The following is a 19,801-nucleotide window of genomic DNA, read 5'->3' as shown; positions in this document are numbered from 1 at the left end:
AAGAACTACTGTCTACTGTCTATGCTTTGCTGATCTAGCATCTCCTTATTATAAATTCAGAACAGGCTCTAGCCCAGGCTGAAGAGCAGAGGAGCAATCAGAGCTCTTAGCACCCTCAACCCCCTGGGCAATCCTCCCATCTCAGCCTCCTGAGTAGCTGGATTAGAGGTGCACCACCACACCTGGCCAAATTTTTTATTTTTTTTTAGAGAGACAGGGTCTCCTTATATTGCCCAGACTGATCTGGAACTCCTGAGCTCAAGTGATCCTCCTGCCCTGGACTCCCAAAGTGATGGAATTACAGGCTTGAGCCCCAGGGCCCATTGGAATCTTTCTTTAGTCCATGGAGGACTAACTCAGCACACTGCCATGAAGAGACGGTATAGCAGAAGGTCAGAGCATTTGTTCTATAATGAGAAACAACCTGGTTTAAAATTCTGCCACTACCTCATAACAGCTGTAGGATATTGAGTAAGCCACTTAACTCCTCAAAAATCAATTTGCTAATCTGTAAAATGAGTCTACTGAGAACACCTTCCTTATGGGGTATTGTAAGGGTTAAAATTAAGTTTATGTGTAGGCCTAACTCAGTGCCTGGCACATGGGAAGGACACAATACAAGTTGGCTCAGTGTCATGACTACTAATGATTGCTTATACAATTCATATGTTGTCCACCATTTTTTTTACATGCCCATAAACCCAATGAGACAGACTCCTGGTCTTTTTAAATGTTTTATAAATTGTCCTATGTATCTCTGCTGATTTATAAATAACAAAAATAATACCAATGCATGTATAATCACTTGCAAGTGGATTTCTTAAAGTTTACATGACACTGGAATCATTACAAGTTAATTGGGATCTTGATGTTATATAAATGTTCTTTAGCAGATCCTTCTAGCTGCTATATGTGCTCTCCCGGTTTTTTCCCTTTTCTTTTCCACGTTATTCCGCCTCTAGGAGCAGGAGTCAGCAGCTAGAATCACCACAGGACCTGACTGTTGGCTGTAGGGCCCAGATGGCAAAAGCCTGAAAATGTTTCTGGCAAATACCTTCAAAAGCTGTACTATGTGTATATGTGTATGTGTGCATGTGTGTGCACGCACACACATGCATGCTCCTCCTTTTTATTGGTACTTGAGCTAAATGCCCAGCAGCCGCTTCTTGGATGGATTCCTTTCAAACTACAGTTGGTGCCTGTGAAAATGGCTTTGGCTCCAGTATCTTATAAGTGACTGCCTATCATGAAGAATTTTCCCATTGTTAATGATTTCTATTTTTATGAATACTTGAAAATACATGTCTCACATAAGAGTTTTGACCTCCTTTTATCTTTCCAGTGGAAATTCTTTCATAAAGAAGTGTCATCTCTTTTATACAATTATGCTTTGTGAGGGGCTATTTATAGCACTATGAAAATTAAAGAACGTAGTACTCCTTTTGACTTTCAGAAAAATTGTGAAGCATCAAATTGCATGTCAAAGGGAAAATGACCTCATGAAAAAAGCAACAGGCCTTACTATTTTCCACTGTCCCTTATAGCTCCCACTCCCCAAATACATGGAGGATGAGTAGTCATTACCCTCCAATAAAATAAAACTACTGTAAAAAATAAAACTATACTTTATCTTGCTTGATGCAATAGATATGCTGCTGGAAGAGGGGCATTTTAAATGCACCATAAGGATCACAGAGTTGTTTTCCAAATAGAAGCCACTGGAGAATGCTTTCTGAAAGAAATGATTCTGGAGCTGACTATCCAGAACCTGATATGAATGGATTATTAACTAGAATTTTCTCACACTGCCATTCCTTAAAGTTGGGATCACCTATTAAAAGGCTAGATATATTACATGACTTCAAAGCTCTCAGGTCATGCATGAGCACTCTTTGTAGATATTTACTCTCTATCCTCTCTCTCTTTCTCTCAGTCATGATTTCTGTGATTTTCAGAAACAGTAAGATTTTCATCCTACTTAAAAACTGAAAATATACTACACCAAAGAAATAACTAAATGTCCTCATTTAAATGTCAAAAGCAAACTCCACAATATACCAGAGGTGAAAAGAAAGAAAGACTAGTTCAAGGTGTTGGAATCCTCAACAAGTAAGAAATGTCTCTTTTAAAATGTAGTCAAAACAATAAATAAAGCTTATAGGACTTCCTCATACAGTCGATCCTCTGTATCCATGGACTCTGCATTCATGGACTCAACCAACCCAAGATTGAAAATATTTGGAAAAAAACATTGCATCTATACTGAACAATATAGACTTTTTTCCTTGTCATTATTTCCTGAACAATACAATATAATAATTGTTTACATAGTATTTGCATTGTATTAGGTATCATAAGTAACCTAGAGATGATTTAAAGTATATAGGAGGATGGGCATAGGTTGTATGAAAATACTATCCCATTTTATACCAGAGACTTAAGTATCTGTGAATTTTAATATCCAAAAGAGGTCCTGGAACCAATTCTCCTCAGTGACCGAGGTACGACTGTATATTTTGTATTAATCAGGGTGTAGAAAATTTACTTCTGGGAAAACAAAAGATATCAAGGCTTTCTCTTGTGTGAATTTTTAATAAGTTTTGCACAAGAAGTTTAAAAAGTCTCCCCAGGAGACCTGGAGTATCCAGCGTCAAGGGAAGGTCAAGATCAGGTGCCGAAATGATTCATTCTACAGGAAGAGTCCCTGTGAATTTGTTTAGCCTGAATCCTAGGTTTTGGAAGCTGAATCTGTCTGATAGATCCTGACTCAAATACATGAATGCTTATAGGGACTTTATTTGTAATCTCCAAAAACTGCAAACAACTCAAATGTCTTTTGGTGCATAAATGCACAAACTGTGGTTTATCCATACAAGGGATAATACTCATCAGTTGAAAGGAACTACTGACACACAAAACCACATGGATGTATCCCAAATGCATGTCAAAGCAAAAATGCCCAATTCTGTATGATTTCACTTATATGGCATTTGGTAAAAGCAAGACTCTAAAGAAAAGAGACTAGTTGCTGTCGGGGGTTTGGGGGCCTGGGGTCTGACTACAAAGTGGCATGGAAGAACTTTTTGGGCTGATAGACCTGTTATTGATGGTAGTGTTGGTTACATAATTGTATGTATTTGTATAATCTTGCAGAACTATATACTTTTTTAAAAGGTGAATTTTACTTATATAAATTACACCTGAATAAAAAAAAATTAAGAACCCATTCCATTAAAAAAATAAAAATGATAAAAAAGTTAATGGTAACATATATTTAAGCTAGTGATAAGTTTGACAAATTTGTTTATAAATATCCTTTATAAATATTTTCAGTATATTAAAAAGAAGAAAAAGAAAGAAGAAAGAAGAAAGAGAAGAAGAAAAGAAGAAGAAAGAAGGAAAGACGAGGGAGGGAGGGAGCGAGGGAGGGAGGGAGGAAGGAAGGAAGGAAGGAAGAGGGGGAGGGGGAGGGGGAGGGGGAGGGGGAGGAAAATGGTGTGGCTTAAAAAAAAAAAATCTGATGCCACCTTAGTGCCTGGCTCTTTTTGTGGTAGAGTTTCTCATTCTGATGTTACTGGTGATAACGACTCCAGGCCTGTCACACGTCTCTGGAGATTTAACCCCCAAGACATTTCTTATATTCTAAGTAGTCGTAGTGGCAGAGTTCTTCAGAAGCCCCAAGAATACCTAGGCACAGTCTCAAAGACTAGGAAGGGTTCCAGACCACTTATAGGATGCCCAATAGTTTACTTTATTTATTTATTTATTTATTTAGAGACAGCGTCTCACTCTGTCACCAAGCTGGAGTGCAGTGGCACAATCTCAGATCATTACAATCTCCACCTCCCAGGTTCAAGTGATTTTCCTGCCTCAGCCTCCCAAGTAGCTGGGACTATAAGCATGCACCACCACGCCCGGCTAATTTTTGTATTTTTCGTAGTGACAGGTTTCACCATGTTGACCAGGATGGTCTCCATCTCTTGACCTTGTGATCCACCCACCTCAGCCCTCCAAAGGGCTGGAATCACAGGCAAACTTTTTTTACAAACCTCTCAAGTCAATACATGAACAACAACAAAAAGAGTATGTATCCTTTGGAAGATCTTGAAAGTGCTTCAATAAACAGATGAGAATAATTTGTAATTAGCTTGGTAATTTGGGGGCATGCATGCAAAGTGGATGCTACTAAAGTGACTTTTAATGTACTTGAAAAACAGTTTGCCTTTTCCGTAGAGGAGGCTGAATAGTTTTCTCTTTAGTCCTGTTGACACTATTAATTTGCTTTGCAACCTCTTCTGCCCCTCCTCTTTTTCTTCCATCTCTATTGCAAACAGAAGCGAGGAAAGCAAGGCTTGGAGAGCTCTTGTAGAGAGAGCCATTTGCTCCGGCTCAAGCAAGTAGCAAGGCCAATCAGCCTGAAATCTGAATTTTTCAGACACATAATAGACCCTTGGCTTATCAAAGCCTCTTATCTGATTGGAAAAAATCAAAGGTAAACTTCAGGGCTCATGGAATTAAAAGACAAATGAGATGTCATAATTATCAAAGTGGCTAATTTAGAAAATTAAGCTGTTCACATAGGTGACATAATTGCTTGTCACAATCACTCTTTTTCTCATTAGTTTCTTCCATTCAGCACCTACATGCTGCGGAACAGTCTCTGGCCTTGCTAACCAGTATGGGTGTTCTTTTGTGGTTTAGCATCAGGTAATTCTCTCAACTCCTATACACAATGCGGAGATTTATTCAAAGAACAGTTCCAGAAAATCCCAGTCTTTCATGATATTTATTTTAAATTTGAGACCAAGCATTCTGTCAAAATAATTAGTTACTTCTCAAGAGGATTTATAGAGTTGATACAGCATACTAACATTTCTTGGAAAACATTAAGGGTTTTGGTACATAGCAATATTTTAAAACCTCAGAGATTATATAAAATTTGTTTTTAATTGTCTTCCCAAATTCTGCATAGAAGGAAAAGAAATATATTTTCAAGATAGTTTGTTTTATTTGCCTAATGTTTTATTATTCGATTTCTATAATCCAGCCGAATGTAAATAAATTCGCTGTAAGAGAGTTATTTGTAAGAATGACCATGACACTTTTTATAATATCTTAACAAGCTCAGAAAATACTAAGGATAAGGTCTAAGAAAGGAAATGAGTATGGTTTTGTGCTTCTAAAGCGTACCATTGTAGAAGACCAAGATTAAATATTTTGGACGAAAATCATGAATATGAGATTGACGAAAGCCTACTGTTCTGTAGAGTTGTAGAATATGGCTGATCTGACTTATAGAGGGACTCCCTGGATGTTACTCATTTGAAGAGATAGTTCATCCTGAATGCATACAGTGCAGCTGTCATCTGTGTTCTGAAATATTATGTAATGATAGTGTTTTTATTTCATTAACATTGATTTAGTCAAGTAATTGTGTTACAAGAGCTATTATGGTCACATACTAAAAGGCAAAAGCTCGGAAACAAAAAAAAAAAAAAAAAGAGAAACTCCAATCAGATCCCTAAATACATGGGGTTACTGTAAGCTCTGCTTCTATTCATTACTGAACCTGAAGTGGTAAAGTCTAAGGACCTATAGACATAGAATTATATAGACAGTTTATCCCCCACAGCAATAGATACAAGCTCAATTACATGAAGGCTAGGCTTAATTCCCTTGATACTCACAGTTGCAATCTTTGATTTAAAAAAAAATAAAAGGCACATGGAATGCTCTAAACAGACAAAGCTGAAGACTAAGAAAGAAAAGAGAGTGTGGACAAGTTGTCTAAGCTTTCTTTGTCCATTATACCTGCAGTCTTTAATAATACAGCAGAGCCCTTGAGTTGAGTCTATTATGGTTTTCTAATAAGAAAGACAGTGTGCCAATCTATGACAGAGGAGATATTAGGGTAGAATTCTTAGAAACAAAGAAAGGGATCAAAAAGCCTGAGAGAAGATAGTCGATTGCAGGTGAGTTGGTAGTGGGCTTCAGTGAAGCTGGCGCAATGCGTGGCAACATCTTTGAGATGTCTCAGTGGAGAATCCAGAACTAAAGGAACACCCGCCAGTTAAAGATGGAAACTACGCTTAGCTGTTTTCAGCAATTTGGCCATTCATTTGACTCACATCATTTGAACTATTCATGAAATTCAGTGGTGTTTTAGTGCACTGGTGCTCTATTGAGTCTTAGACATTTTGAGTGAGGAAGGCAAAATAGACCGTGCCCTGTCTTTCAACTCCTCCTGCTTCAACCAGCACAACTGTGCTCTCATCTTTTTATACAGTTGGATTCCATTTAAGGGTGTATTTGAAGATAAAGCTTCATGGCTAAAAAACTGCTGTTTCAGTGAGTAGGCCAGTGTGTGGCTAGAAGATCATATCCTTGTGATGGTAAAGTAACAATGATATTGCACAGGAAGTAACATATTATCTATATTTTCACCCAAGGCAAATCTGTTGTCAACTCAGAAAGTTACTCCCAACATTCATTGGACAAATATTTATTGAATTCTCCACTGTTCATTACCTTCCCCTCGGGTGGGCCATAGGTCACACTAGGACAAGACAAGACATTCATCTGGTAACTAGAACTGCTCATTTAAGCTATCCGCTGTAGCTGTGGTTAGCCTGTCCTTCCCATCTCCCAGCCAGAAACCAACTTGTAACCTTTGGGCTGCATTATTAGCAAGTCCCTGCCTCATAAGTATCTGTGATGAACTAAATGATATCTTAACAGAAATGGAAGAAACCTAGAGAATATGTGTTTTCTGCTGATAATTTCAGGTGGTGGCAATGAAGAAAATAATACATGATGTCTCAATATTTTCACATTTACAAAACAGAGCTTGTACATGATATTAGTAAGATGAGGAAATGTGTGCTGATTCTGTGTCTCTTATACCTCATTACTTTAACAAGTGACTTTCTCAAGTTAAAGAGGTGATAAAAGATCTAAATATAAGTCTCTAAACCAAAGTCTACCCACCACACCAGTAACACTTAAAGTGTGGTCGACAGACCCTTTGCCATTCCATAAGAAGATGAGTTCAGGAATTAGGAGCCACTTTCTTATCTTTCAATATAATGGATAACACGAATTCCCAAATGATATGACTCAGTTCCGCTATTGAATCATTTCATGCCCAAGCATAAGAACTTTCCCACAGTCTTTTGCCCACTGGCTGGCTGAAACAGCATACAGTATTTCTGTTCTTGCCTCCAAGCTGCAAACTCTTCTTCCAGCTTCACCAACTTTACCTGGATGCAGGTTTAATGTTTCCTTCTTGGATTGAGCTGAATTAAAGGCAGGCTTTCTAACAGTCAGTTCGGGGCACCCGATGAAGAAAGATCAAATTTATTTATGATGCCCTTTGGCTAAGTGCTTGCTTTCCTTGACAAAACATCACTTGACTCTTTAAAGGCTTATCTTTAGGTGTTCTATGGCTGGCCTGAAGCCATGTTCTCCTAAAGGGTGATCAAAGGTGCAGACAATACAAAATCAATCAATAGAAAGTGTGTTCTATTTAAACATACTGCCTGTTGAGCTTTTTCATTCTTAAAGGGCCAGAACCATGTACTGGAGACAGTCACACACGATTCTACTGTACTGTAATTATGTGTATCTTAAGTTGTCCTTATTTTCTCTCTTGACACTCAGAAAGAACTGTCACATTCTTATTTATTTAAATAACATGCATTAGGAGTTTGAAAGTAGCATACATAGTGAGACGTATTGTTAAAAAGGTAGCTACATCATAACTGTACCCAAAAATTAGAAACCATAATTTATAATGCTTTTGTTTAGTCGGGTGCTTACATTAAAGATAGATCTCTTACTAACTAGAAATATCCCTGTTTTATTATGAAACTCTTATAATAAATTAAGAGGAAACTGTTCAATTGGTCTTGAATCTCATTTTAAGGGGGTGCCACTATAAAGTTTAAAACAATCACAAGTCACTGTTTTCAAAGCTGTACTGCTAAAATACATTTAGTTGCTATCAGAAGTCAAACTGTTGTGACCAGCAATAAACGTACATTTTAAAAGGATCAATTACCCTGGCAAAATAAAATCTAGCCTAAGTAGCATTTTCTCAGCTGTTGCTTGCTCTAGGTGTACATTTTGTTCTGCCAAGTCAGCAGCCCCGGGGTTATTTTCAAAATAAAGTGCTCAGGCACTGACAGAGACTGTCTTGTTATCTCTTGACTGTAAATACAGATCTTTTGCCAACAGTGAATACACAAACCAAGGAGAGTTGCTTGTGATATAATTTTAACCTACTGATCAATATAGCGCCTTCCTTATCAGAAGCTATTGAAAAAATCAGGGGTGTTCGCTCATATTCTTTGAGGCAAAATTGCACATCACTAGATCAAGGGGCCAAAATATAGGCTACTGGCTATCCAATAGATAATTTATTATTAGATTCATTTTTGAGATTTAAAAAATTAGAGAAAACGTTTCTTTTTTTTAAAAAACTTTAAGTTCCAGATACATGTGCACGACATGCAGGCTTGTAACATAGGTATACGTGTGCCATAGTGGTTTGCCGCATCTATTGATCCTAGAGGAAACATTTCTTAAGTGACAAAAAAAAAAAAGATTATAGAGAATTCATTCAAAAATAAAATCTTTAGCAATTATTTGACAATCTATTAAAATTTGCTTTCAAACTGAGATAATAAGATTGTATATGATGAGTCTATGTGGAAATAATGCCTTGGTCCAAAGCTATTTTACGAAGTGGAAGCTTAAGAATAAATTACCTGGAAATATCCAAGCCGGGGAAACTTACCTGTTTAAGCGTCTGATATGGAACTGGTGTAGGTAAGAAATAAAACCTAGCAAACTCAACAAAATGTGACCAGGTTTTAAGTTGGATTTACTCATAGTCCTCATAGACAAAGAGGTCTTTTATTTATTTTTGTTTCCTTTTAGAGACAGGGTCTTGCTCTGTCACCCAGGCTAGAGTGCACTGGCTCTATCATAGAGCCACTATGGGCTCAACCTCTTGGGCTCAAGCAACTCTTCTGCCTCATCCTTCTGAGTTGCTAGGACCACAGGTACACATCGCCACGTCCAGCTAACTTTCTGATATTTTCTGTAGAGATGGGATTTTGCTATGTTGCTCTGGCTGGTCTCCAACTCCTGGTCTTAAGTGATCTTCCCACTTTGGTCCCCCTCAAAGTGCTGTGATTACAAATGTAACCTACCATGCCAGGCCAAAAAAGGTCTTTAATTCAGGACTAGTGTTAGTTAGGTAACTGCAAGTTGAAGGGCAATTAACTTCACATTTATATAATAATATATACCTAACACCTCTTTTAAGCCCTCTTAAATTGTCGTTCTCCCCTAAAGACAAAAAGGACTGTGATCAAAATCTCTAGTCTCTTTTGCATAGTAGTTTCTTCAATTCTATCCTCAAGTCATGGGGATAAGTAATTCCTTCTATGGTAATAATGCCTTTTGAAGTATAGGGGCAGTACTAGATGCTCAGACTTACTTAAGTTTCCAATTCTATTGTACCAGGTAGGTTCTCTGTTATCTGCCTCTGACCCTGTGAGTTGCAGGTCTTCTGCTATGATCATCTTCCCACTTGTACTCTTCTCTCTCATTCTGTGCTTTTGCTCCCTTCATTGCCCTGCGATCATAGCTGAATGGCAAGCACTGCTCTTTGCCTTCTTCCAAACCTCTTATCCCTCTCCCCTGTATTCATTTCTTAAGCTCATTGCCAGCTAACCACTAAGCAATGATTAGTTGAGCCAGTTACTTACGGCCTCCAAATTTAAATTTATTTTTTTGAGGTTGCCACTTTTCTCTAGTGCCATACGTATCCCTGAGATTGTTTGTTTGTTTGTTTTACTGAGTCTTGCTTGTTCTGTTGCCAGGCTAGAGTACAGTGATGTAATCTGGGCTGACTGCAACCTCCATCTCCTGGGTTCAAGCGATTCTCCTGCCTTAGCCTCCTGAGTAGCTGGGACTACAGGTGCATACCACCATGCCCAGCTAATTTTTGTATTTTTAGTACAGACGGGGTTTCACCATGTTGGCCAGGATGGTTTCGATCTCTTGAACTCATGATCCGCTCCCCTCAGCCTCCCAAAGGGCTAGGATTACAGGCATGAGCCATCATGCCCAGCCTTGAGATTAGTTCTTATGCATTTAAGTGCTGTGGTCAGCAGCATAATGACTCCCCTATCCAATGATGTCTGTGTCCTAATTCTGGAGACCTGTGATATGTTACGTGACTAAAGACACTTTACAGTTGTGATCAGGTTAAACATTTTGAGATGGGGAGATCATCCTGGGTTATCTAAGTAGGTTCAATGTAGTCATAAGAATCCTTAAAAGTAAAAGAGCTCAGGAAGTTGGCATGTGAAAACTCAACCACCTTTTTAGCTTTATGGGTGGAGGAAAGAGGGCTAGAGCAAAGACATGCTGGTGGCTTGGAGCTGAAAAAAGCAAGAAAAGGATCCTATTCAGCTCTTCCAGGAGGACCACAGTCCTGCTGATGCTTTGATTTTAGCCTCATGAGACCCATGCCTGACTTTTGACATAGAGAATTGTAAGATAGTAAATTTGTATTGTTTTAAGCCACTGAGTTTGTGGTGATTTGTTACAGCAGTGACAGAAAAACAGGCTCTTTAAGGCTTTCCATTATGGCCAGCAGCACTGCCCTCAGGGGTTGCATCAGGGCTTCCCTAAACAGGGTGATACCTCAACCCAGGGGTCATTGTATTTCACTAGATCTACTTTTCACGAGATCTACTTGACCTTTGGACATCAGCTGGCAAAGAACTACTTCCCAGAAAGAGTCTATGTCCCTGAATGAAACTGACCCCTTTCTAAATAAGCTTTGCTTATTTTCTCCCATTAAAAATGTGGCCCTTCTCTCTTTTATGGCAATGGGCAAATGCTTGAGTGTGATCTGTAAAAACCAAGACATATTTACATTGTTGTTGGCCTAGCAAAAAAATTCTCTGTCAAGAGTTTTAAATTATTTACTTCCTTCTTACTCCCTGAAGCATATGTTATATAAGCCAAATGACTTGCTGAAAAATCTTAAAGGATGCAGTGTGTGCACTGGAGTTATTAAAAATGAATTTAAATAATTCATTACCTGGGAAAAAATATGTATTAAACACAAACTGTGTCTTGAAAAATGAGAACATGTTCACATCCGTTTAATAATTTTTTGATTTAAGAGAAATATGCAGTCTGTATTATGTATTATTATAACACATACTAATGCATATATGTACATTTATTAAGTACTTAGGAAGTATTTATTAAGTACTTACTGTGTGCAAAACTTGCTCTAAGTGTAGAAATACAAAGGTATACAAGATGGTCTCTGTCATTCCATGATGAGGCCTTGAATCCTGAACTCCTCAAAACCTCATAGAGAGCCAGAATTTTTAAATTTGTCTCTGCCATGACCCTTTTGACAGTTCTGCGCTGCCTTTGGACTCCTTCTCAAAATGTTTTGAAATCTGTAAGGCAAAATACTTAGGATGACAAATACAAATAAAGTCGAATACATACAAAAATCAATATTAAAAACATATAATTGTAATACAGAAAATAAATGTCTTTTTCCCAAACCATTCTGTCAACACAAGATCTAATGATATTCTTACCCAAGATATCACAGGTGCTACAAATCCTCCTGTGATTTGTTACCTATATTTATAATTGAAGAAAAGGCTAAATTTCATTAGAGGGTAGTTAAAATAAAGGTATCAACGTGTAACTCTTTCTCCATCCATGTTTAAGGACTCCCAGGACTCCAATTTTATTTAAGTATTCCTGGTCTAAGTTAATGTTAAAGAATAGTTTCAAAAAAAGAAAATCTTAAAATGTGAGCCTTAAATGATAATACAATTCTGTTTTTCCTAATTATTAATTGTAATTTTGATGAATCACCGACAAGTATAGCATATTCTCCTCTGAAAGAGAAATAAAAGGAATCACTAAAGGTAAGAAATCATATCAATAAAAGGGACAATCTGCTATTATCTGTTATTTATTTGTATCCTGCTTGTTCCCGGAAGGATTTAAGGCAGCTTGTTCCTAAGTTCCTAGAACTTGGTTAATTAAATCTTCTGAAAATGTAAATTAAAATGCAGTAATGTTATTTGACAAATGGGACCAAATTATTATCATCCTTTAAATAATTATGTGATTGGGAATGTCTACATCATATTTATCTAATCTGCAATTAAATCATTTATATCTGCAATTAAATCATTTATATCTGCAATACATAAATTCGAATCATCAATAACGGGAAATGTGGCCAATGGCCAAGTGTGTTGCAAGAACAAAATGGCCTGTGTCAGGAGGAAGGGTCACCAGTGATGTTCTAATTGAAACACTGACAAATTAAGGGCATAACTCATCTTTTCAGCTAGCAAGTGACACAAAGATCCTCACACTGAACTGGCACTATTTTGTTTACCCTTTTCTACATAGAATATTTGCCTCATGGGAAAACATTGTTAATCTCTGAAGTAATGGTTTTCTAGATAATTTCTAATCTCTGTTAGCGGTGGGGTGTCTACTTTATTGTATAAGCCCCAATTAGCATTGCTACCATAAATTTCCAGGTTCAGTTTCATATCCATTCAAAAAACATTTATTAAGCACCTAATATGTGCAAAGGCTTAGGCATGCAAAGCAGTAAGACTGGTAATCTACAGAATATAAGGTCGGCAAGGCAAGTCTCTACATTATCTAAATAAACTCAAAACTGACTCTCAACTCTCTACCTTAAAAAACAGCCTTAAGGTTCCATCTCCATCCCTCTTTAGGTTATACAAAAACTAAGAAGACCTGAAACAACAGAAACCTCTGGACTGTAAATGACCACCCATATCCAAGTCAAGGCAGTCTTTAAATTCTGGCAGCAATCTGTTTCCATGTTTTTTTGTGAGATACAGAAACCTTTGCAGAGGATAGAAGCACCAGTTGGATGCCTGTGTGTGCCTGGTCTTCTTCTGAAGTGTGTGCACAGTCATTTCCCCAGAGAACTTGCCACTTCCCTGGGTTGATGATGCCCAGCAGTGTATGTGTGGGGGCTGAGGGCTGTCTATGCTGTTCCTGCAGCCTATGGGCCTTCTTCCTATTCTTAGCCTGAAAAAAAACTCCCCTTTTGCAATTGAAGAGATACCTTCTTCTTGCCCTACAAGACAAATAAGTAGTGTTACTGATGAATTTAGACTCCTGCAGAAGAACAGAATTGTTGTTGCCTCCAAGCAGCTTTAGTTTTCTCTACCCATGAAAATAACCCCTGCTCCAAATAGGTCACTTTTCTACCCGCCAGAAAAAGAAAATATTTGAAGGTGGCTCTCTGCTCCTCCTGTTCGACAGACAGCCACACCTTGTCTCCCATCACCAGCCACATCCCTGAGACACCATGGGGAAGGTGAAGGTCGGAGTCAATGGATTTGGTCGTATTGGGTGCCTGGTCACCAGGGCTGCTTTTAACTCTGGTAAAGTGGATATTGTTGCCATCAATGATCCCTTCATTGACCTCAACTACATGGTCTACATGTATCAGTATGATTCCACCCATGGCAAATTCCATGGCACTGTCAAGGCTAAGAATGGGAAGCTTGTCATCAATGGAAATCCCATCACCATCTTCCAGGAGCAAGATCCCTCCAAAATCAAGTGGGGCGATGCTGGCGCTGAGTACGTGGTGGAGTCCACTGGCGTCTTCACCACCATGGAGAAGGCTGGGGCTCACTTGCAGTAGGAAGCCAAAAGGATCATCATATCTGCCCCCTTTGCTGATGCCATGTTCATGATGGGCGTGAACCATGAGAAGTATGACAACAGCCTCAAGATCGTCAGCAATGCCTCCTGCACCACCAACTGCTTAGTGCCCCTGGCCAAGGTCATCCATGACAACTTTGGTATCATGGAAGGACTCATGACCACCGTCCATGCCATTACTGCCACCCAGAAGACCGTGGATGGCCCCTCCGGGAAACCGTGACGTGATGGCCGTGGGGCTCTCCAGAACATCATCCCTGCCTCTCCTGGCGCTGCCAAGGCCGTGGGCAAGGTCATCCCTGAGCTGAACGGGAAGCTCACTGGCATGGCCTTCCATGTCCCCACTGCCAACGTGTCAGTGGTGGACCTGACCTGCCGTCTGGAAAAACCTGCCAAATATGATGACATCAAGAAGATGGTGAAGCAGGCGTCAGAGGGCCCCCTCAAGGGCATCCTGGGCTACACTGAGCACCAGGTGATGTTCTCTGACTTCAACAGTGACACCCTTTCTTCCACCTTTGATGCTGGGGCTGGCATTGCCCTCAACGACCACTTCGTCAAGCTCATTTCCTGGTATGAGAATGAATTTGGCTATAGCAACAGGGTGGTGGACCTCGTGTCCCACATGGACTCCAAGGAGTAAGACCCCTGGACCATCAGCCCCAGTGACAGCATGAGAGAAAGAGAGGCCCTCACTGCTGGGGAGTGTCTGCCACACTGAGTCCCCCACCACACTGAATTGCCCCTCCTCACAGTTTCCATGCAGACCCCTTGAAGAGGGAGGGGCCTAGGGAGCCCCACCTTGTCGTGTACCATCAATAAAGTCCCCTGTGCTCAGCCAAAAAAGAAAATGCTTGAAGGTTATAACAAATATAGTCAAAACAAATGCAAATCAGTATCTTTGCAAATTAGTTTCCTCTCATAGAAGATGTAACTTCTACCCTTAAGGAACCAGCAAACTAGACTTTAAAATACAGACATTTTTGCATGGTCCAGGTGCTTCTTAAATTCTTAATTAAATAGGTAGGTGTTTAATAAATGCTCTTGGAGGCTAATAACAAAAATTAATAAACCAGAGTCTACAGAACTATAATTTCATTATACAGTTAATAACTTTGGAATTTAAGCCTGTATAAATAAATTAAAATGCTTAATTTTTATATATCACCCTGCATTTTAAAGTAATTGTTTTTCTACTTTTTAAATTAGGGGCACATACAAAAAGTCACTATATTTGATACCAGCAAAAGCAAAGAAACTTGGTGTTTAGCCTATGCTGCCTTCCTGAAAATAAATTTCTCATTTCTGGGGATTTGTTTGAAATATTAATGAGCATTTGTGGATCCTGATTATTCCCTTTATAGTCCCCTATAAAGGGGAAACCAGATTGAATATTGTTTCCTAACTGTTTACTATCGTTAGCTACTGTTCTAAGTGACTTATATAATGGTTTTATTTCATCCTTGCTGCAATTTCCACTTTGCAGATGTAGAAGCTGGGGGTGAGAAAGGTCAGACAACTTGCCCAGCATCAGTGGTAAATGGGCTTGAAGAATATTGACACGGGAAAGGCTTGGCCAAGGCAACTTTGTTGAAAGAAGTGTTGGGGATTAGTGCAAGCCAGGAGAGTCATCCTAAAGCTACATTTGCAGGCAGGGGTATGTCTGTCCTGAAAGATAGAGGCTTATTAGGGTGGCAAAGGCTGATGGAGATTTTAGAGCTATAGCCACCACTCCTGTCCAAGTTGGTACCACATGTTCCACAGTTACAATTCATGTCCAAGGCTTCTGGAACACATGCATTTCAGCACTGAGTTGTCCTGAGAGTCATGGCCCATCAAGATCACAGGTCTGGTCTCTCATTTCACAATCTCAGTTCTGTACCACAGAGTATTAATAATCCTCTTCACTGTTCTAGGCCTTGTGCTAGACTAGGTAAACAGAAATGGAGAAACTGGCCTGTGAGATGAACCTAGAGTGAGGCCCTCTGGGAATCCCAAAATCCTGGGATGGGATTCAACCAAGTCTTGCCTTTTCCTGAATTCTGGGCCATGCTGAACTGCATTATAACATAAGCCATTTTAAACAGTTTATCTTACCTTGTTGAGATAGTACTGCATGGTGGTTAATAGAAATCCTGAAGTCAGACTGCCCGGGTTCCAATTTCAACTCATTACTGACTGGTTGTATAACCATGGGCAATGGACTCAGCTGCCTGGTGCTTCCATTTCTTCATCTGCAAACCAAAGACCATAGTAGTAACCCCCCTCATAGGGCTTTATATAGATTGAATAACAACAGAAACAAAACCTAACATAGTGTTACATGCTTATTAAATAACATGGTGGATTAAAAACCAAACAAACAAACCTGAGTGCTAAATTTAGTCCAGCACAAGGAACACACATCTCAAAGCTTTGATTATTTACCAATCACCACATTGCAAACTCTAAGTCAGATACAGCAATGTGAAACTTTTCCGTGCTTTACTGCAGTAGTAGCAAGTTTCCTCATAACATCTGTTTTTATTCATTTGAACAACAGTTTTCATAGTTAATATAACTGCTAAGAGTTACATTAACACTCTGCTATGAAAAATATATTATTCAAATGACCTGAGTGACTTGAAGAGTTACATATGTAAACTCATTTTTAAAAACAGAAAATAACATCCCCTCCATTGACATATGCTGAAAATGTTGGCACAAACTGAGGAGGCCACCTGAGCCAAACCACATATCAGAGAATATCTCTGGGGAAGAAAGATATTACATAGATTTCTGCAAGTCTAGTCCAATGTGAAACAGCAATTTGCCAACAGTCACAGGAAACCAAAAGTGAAACCGGAACTGGAGCTAAAGCAATGCAACAGATGCTAAACCCATTCATTCACTTATTCGTGCTATGTTGAGCACCTATAGCTAACTTTCATAGCCATCTTCACTTTTGGTTCAACATCCTAAATTCATTTTTAAAGTGCAGGTCAGCTTTCTCACTGTCTTGCTAACTATCCAATCCCAAGACCTTTCCCATTTTTTAAAGTAGGAATTAGAGTATTGTGATAAAAATTTTATTGGCGTTGCTATATTTATGTATATTTAGATATTTTAAATTTTAGAAGTAACTACTAAGAGAACGGAGCACATTTCAAGTAGCAATTTTGTGGGAAATACCTTATCTATTCTAACACACAATGAAGTAGAGGAGCAAGTCAGAATTGGGGAGGAAGATTACAATCTCTAGGGGAAACCAAGGGGCTCACAGAATAATAGCTCAAAGCCACTGGAAGAACTTACAGAATATGAATGAAAAACCATGACCAACATAGAGCAATAAAATTCAACATAAATATATTGTCAGTTTAAAGTATTAGATAATGATTAGTCAGAGACAAAGAGTTGAGTAAATGGAAAAAGCAACCAGGAGGTATGAAGCACAGTGGGAACAAGGAGAGGCTACAGAACATTTTCTATAAAAACTATGGTCAGAAAGAGATGGCAAGAAGAGAAAAATCATCCTTATATAGCTTTCCTCAAACAAGTATCATATGATTTGCAGTACTCAAAAACAGCCAACATTAGGTCTTATCCTAAGAAAAGACTGTCCAGGGAATAAAAATGAGCACTAAATACCAAGTTTCCTTTGTATTATAATGACATGACAATAGACAGAATCAGAATTCATGGGCACATACGGTTTCTGGTAGTTGGCATTGTAAGAATGTCCCAAAGGAGGTACTGGCCCAGAATCAAGAGAGCTAAGGAAGGAGGGCAGATGGGAAAGTTGTATAAATATGGTCATGTAAGTATGCACATTTGAGAATTTTTGAGGAGTTTTCCTCTATGGTGCTATTTAGGCAAGTGGAAGATCCAGTTGTCAGACGTGAAAATTGAGACTGTCATAATTCCTTGCCCCTAAATTAAGCAATGCTAGGATGAGATATAAAATTCTAAGCTTCTATTGAAAGATAAGATTGTGCTCTAACCAAAACAATGAGCTAATTAAAACTTGCTTCAAGACCCTCTCCTAGCTATGTCCATCAATTCAAAGCTCTTGTGTCATAAATTATTCCCAAACCCAGTCAGTGCCCACATTTTGCAAGATCCACCTGGAAATCTTTCAGCTCAGATGCTAAAATCCTGTAAATAGCCCTCCTTTACTTTTGCTTGATGTTTAAAAATCCGGGTTGGGTTGCAGCAAGCTTTGTGTTACTGGGAGCTCTTTTCTGGCATTGGAGTGTCAGTGTGGGTTACAGGGTCAGGCTGAACCATGGAGCTGACACTGCTGTCAGTGCTGCCAACAATGGGACGGAATTGGATTAGGTGATAACAAAGACAAAATGGTTTCACACTTACTCTTGAACTTAAAGACAATAACTCAATTTTCTAATTAGTAATCAGAATTGTTGGATATTAGTCATAACTAATATCTGAGGATAGAACACTTGATCATGAACATTTTGGCTTTGTATCAAAATGGCTGCATCAGGATATCAGGGGTCCTGCTGGGACAGACAGGTTTCTGTATGTCTGCATGTCGTTCAACTATTTTTCTTGCAAAGGGTTTGTAGAGTTTTAAAAAATAATCATGTTCTGATAGCAGAGCTCATGATGTAGAATATAATAAGATTTAAACCTTCCGTGAGAAACCCTATGAGCTTCCTACCAATGGAACTGAGAATCAAGTTCCAGTTAAGGAATGAGAATCTCTACTGACCTTCAAAAATACATCTCTAACAAGTTAGATGTTTTGGCCAAATCCTTATTTTGATTTACCAGTTATTTTTCTTTGGGTTATTCAATATTCACTTTAATTTCCTTGATGAACATAGGGCCTCCTACACTTTAGAAAAAACAATCTTATAGGATTACTTTCCTCTTAAAAGGAAAGGTTAACTTACCAAGTTAAAAAAAAGAAACGGCTCAGACAGAGAAGAAGGAAGGTGCTTTTTCAGAGTGAAACTGGGAAACCATGCAGAGGCCAGCAGGAGGCCAAGCATCAGGCAGTCAAGCAGGTGGCCCAGCCTGCAGGTAAGCTGTACGGGTGGCCATGCTAATTGCTGGCAATCACTCCTCTTGTTTCCATAGTTTTAGGAACAGTTGATCTTAAAGTGGTGGGAACCTGTATTCATATTAAGATAATGCAGCTCTTCCACAGGAGGCCTGCCTGCTTCTTCTTGTGCTGTGGCCATGTCTCTACTGATCCCTGAAAAGTTCCAGCATATTTTGCAAGTACTCAATACCAACATTGATGGGTGGTGGAAAATAGCCTTTGCCATCACTGCCATTAAGGGTGTGGGCTGAAGATATGCTCATGTGGTGTTGAGGAAAGCAGACATTGACCTCACCAAGAAGGCTCACTGAGGATGAGGTGGAACGTGTGATCACCAGTATGCAAAATCCACGCCACTACAAGACCCCAGACTGGTTCTTGAACAGAAAGAAAGATGTAAAGGAAGGAAAATATAGCCAGGTCCTAATCAATGGTCTGGAACAACAAGCTCTGTGAAGACCTGGAACAACTGAAGAAGATTTGGGCCCATAGAGGGCTGCAGCACTTCTGGGGCCTTCGTGTCCAAGGCCAGCACACCAAGACCACTGGCTGCAGTGGCTGCACTGTAGGTGTGTCCAAGAAGAAATAAGTCTGTAGGCCTTGTCTGTTAATAAACAGTTTATATACCCACCCCCCCACCAAAAAAAAAAAAAGATAATTTAATGAGAAACCTGGAATTGAAACTTTGGCCAAGTGATAATCATACTCTGCTGCCTTCCGTGGCTCTCTTTGGAGAGCCAAGAGCATGTCAAAGGCACAAACCTTAAGGTATATGTGCTCCATTGTTCATGAAGAAAAGAGTTACATACTGTTTTCATGGAAGTGCATCAAAATGCAGGGTAATAAGAGGCTTTTATTATAAATGAAAAGTTACGCCAGGCGCAGTGGCTCACGCCTGTAATCCTAGCACTTTGGGAGGCCTAGGCGGGCAGATTACCTGAAGTCAGGAGTTCAAGACCAACCTGGCCA

General features: G+C 39.1%; 1 long non-coding RNA gene and 2 pseudogenes across 2 annotated transcripts; all 3 read left to right on the top strand.

The window, feature by feature from the left end:
* Nucleotides 1–911: 911 nt before the first annotated feature.
* Nucleotides 912–14,628, top strand: LOC116557521. Its single transcript, XR_004271552.1, has 3 exons — nucleotides 912–923; nucleotides 4,102–4,110; nucleotides 14,467–14,628. It is a non-coding gene; the product is annotated as an uncharacterized LOC116557521 (long non-coding RNA).
* Nucleotides 13,351–14,628, top strand: LOC116557518 (annotated as a pseudogene). The gene has a single exon (XR_004271551.1). The product of XR_004271551.1 is annotated as a glyceraldehyde-3-phosphate dehydrogenase pseudogene (transcript).
* A 4,261-nt stretch (nucleotides 14,629–18,889) lies between these two features.
* LOC116557520 lies at nucleotides 18,890–19,421 on the top strand (annotated as a pseudogene).
* Nucleotides 19,422–19,801: the final 380 nt, after the last annotated feature.

Source organism: Sapajus apella, unplaced genomic scaffold (genome assembly GCF_009761245.1).
Source record: "Sapajus apella isolate SASKATOON/1434 unplaced genomic scaffold, GSC_monkey_1.0 scaffold19, whole genome shotgun sequence".
NCBI classification, from domain to species: Eukaryota; Metazoa; Chordata; class Mammalia; order Primates; family Cebidae; genus Sapajus; species Sapajus apella.
The sequence above is the reverse complement of the archived record's forward strand: the minus strand, read 5'-3'. Positions and strand labels throughout refer to the sequence as shown.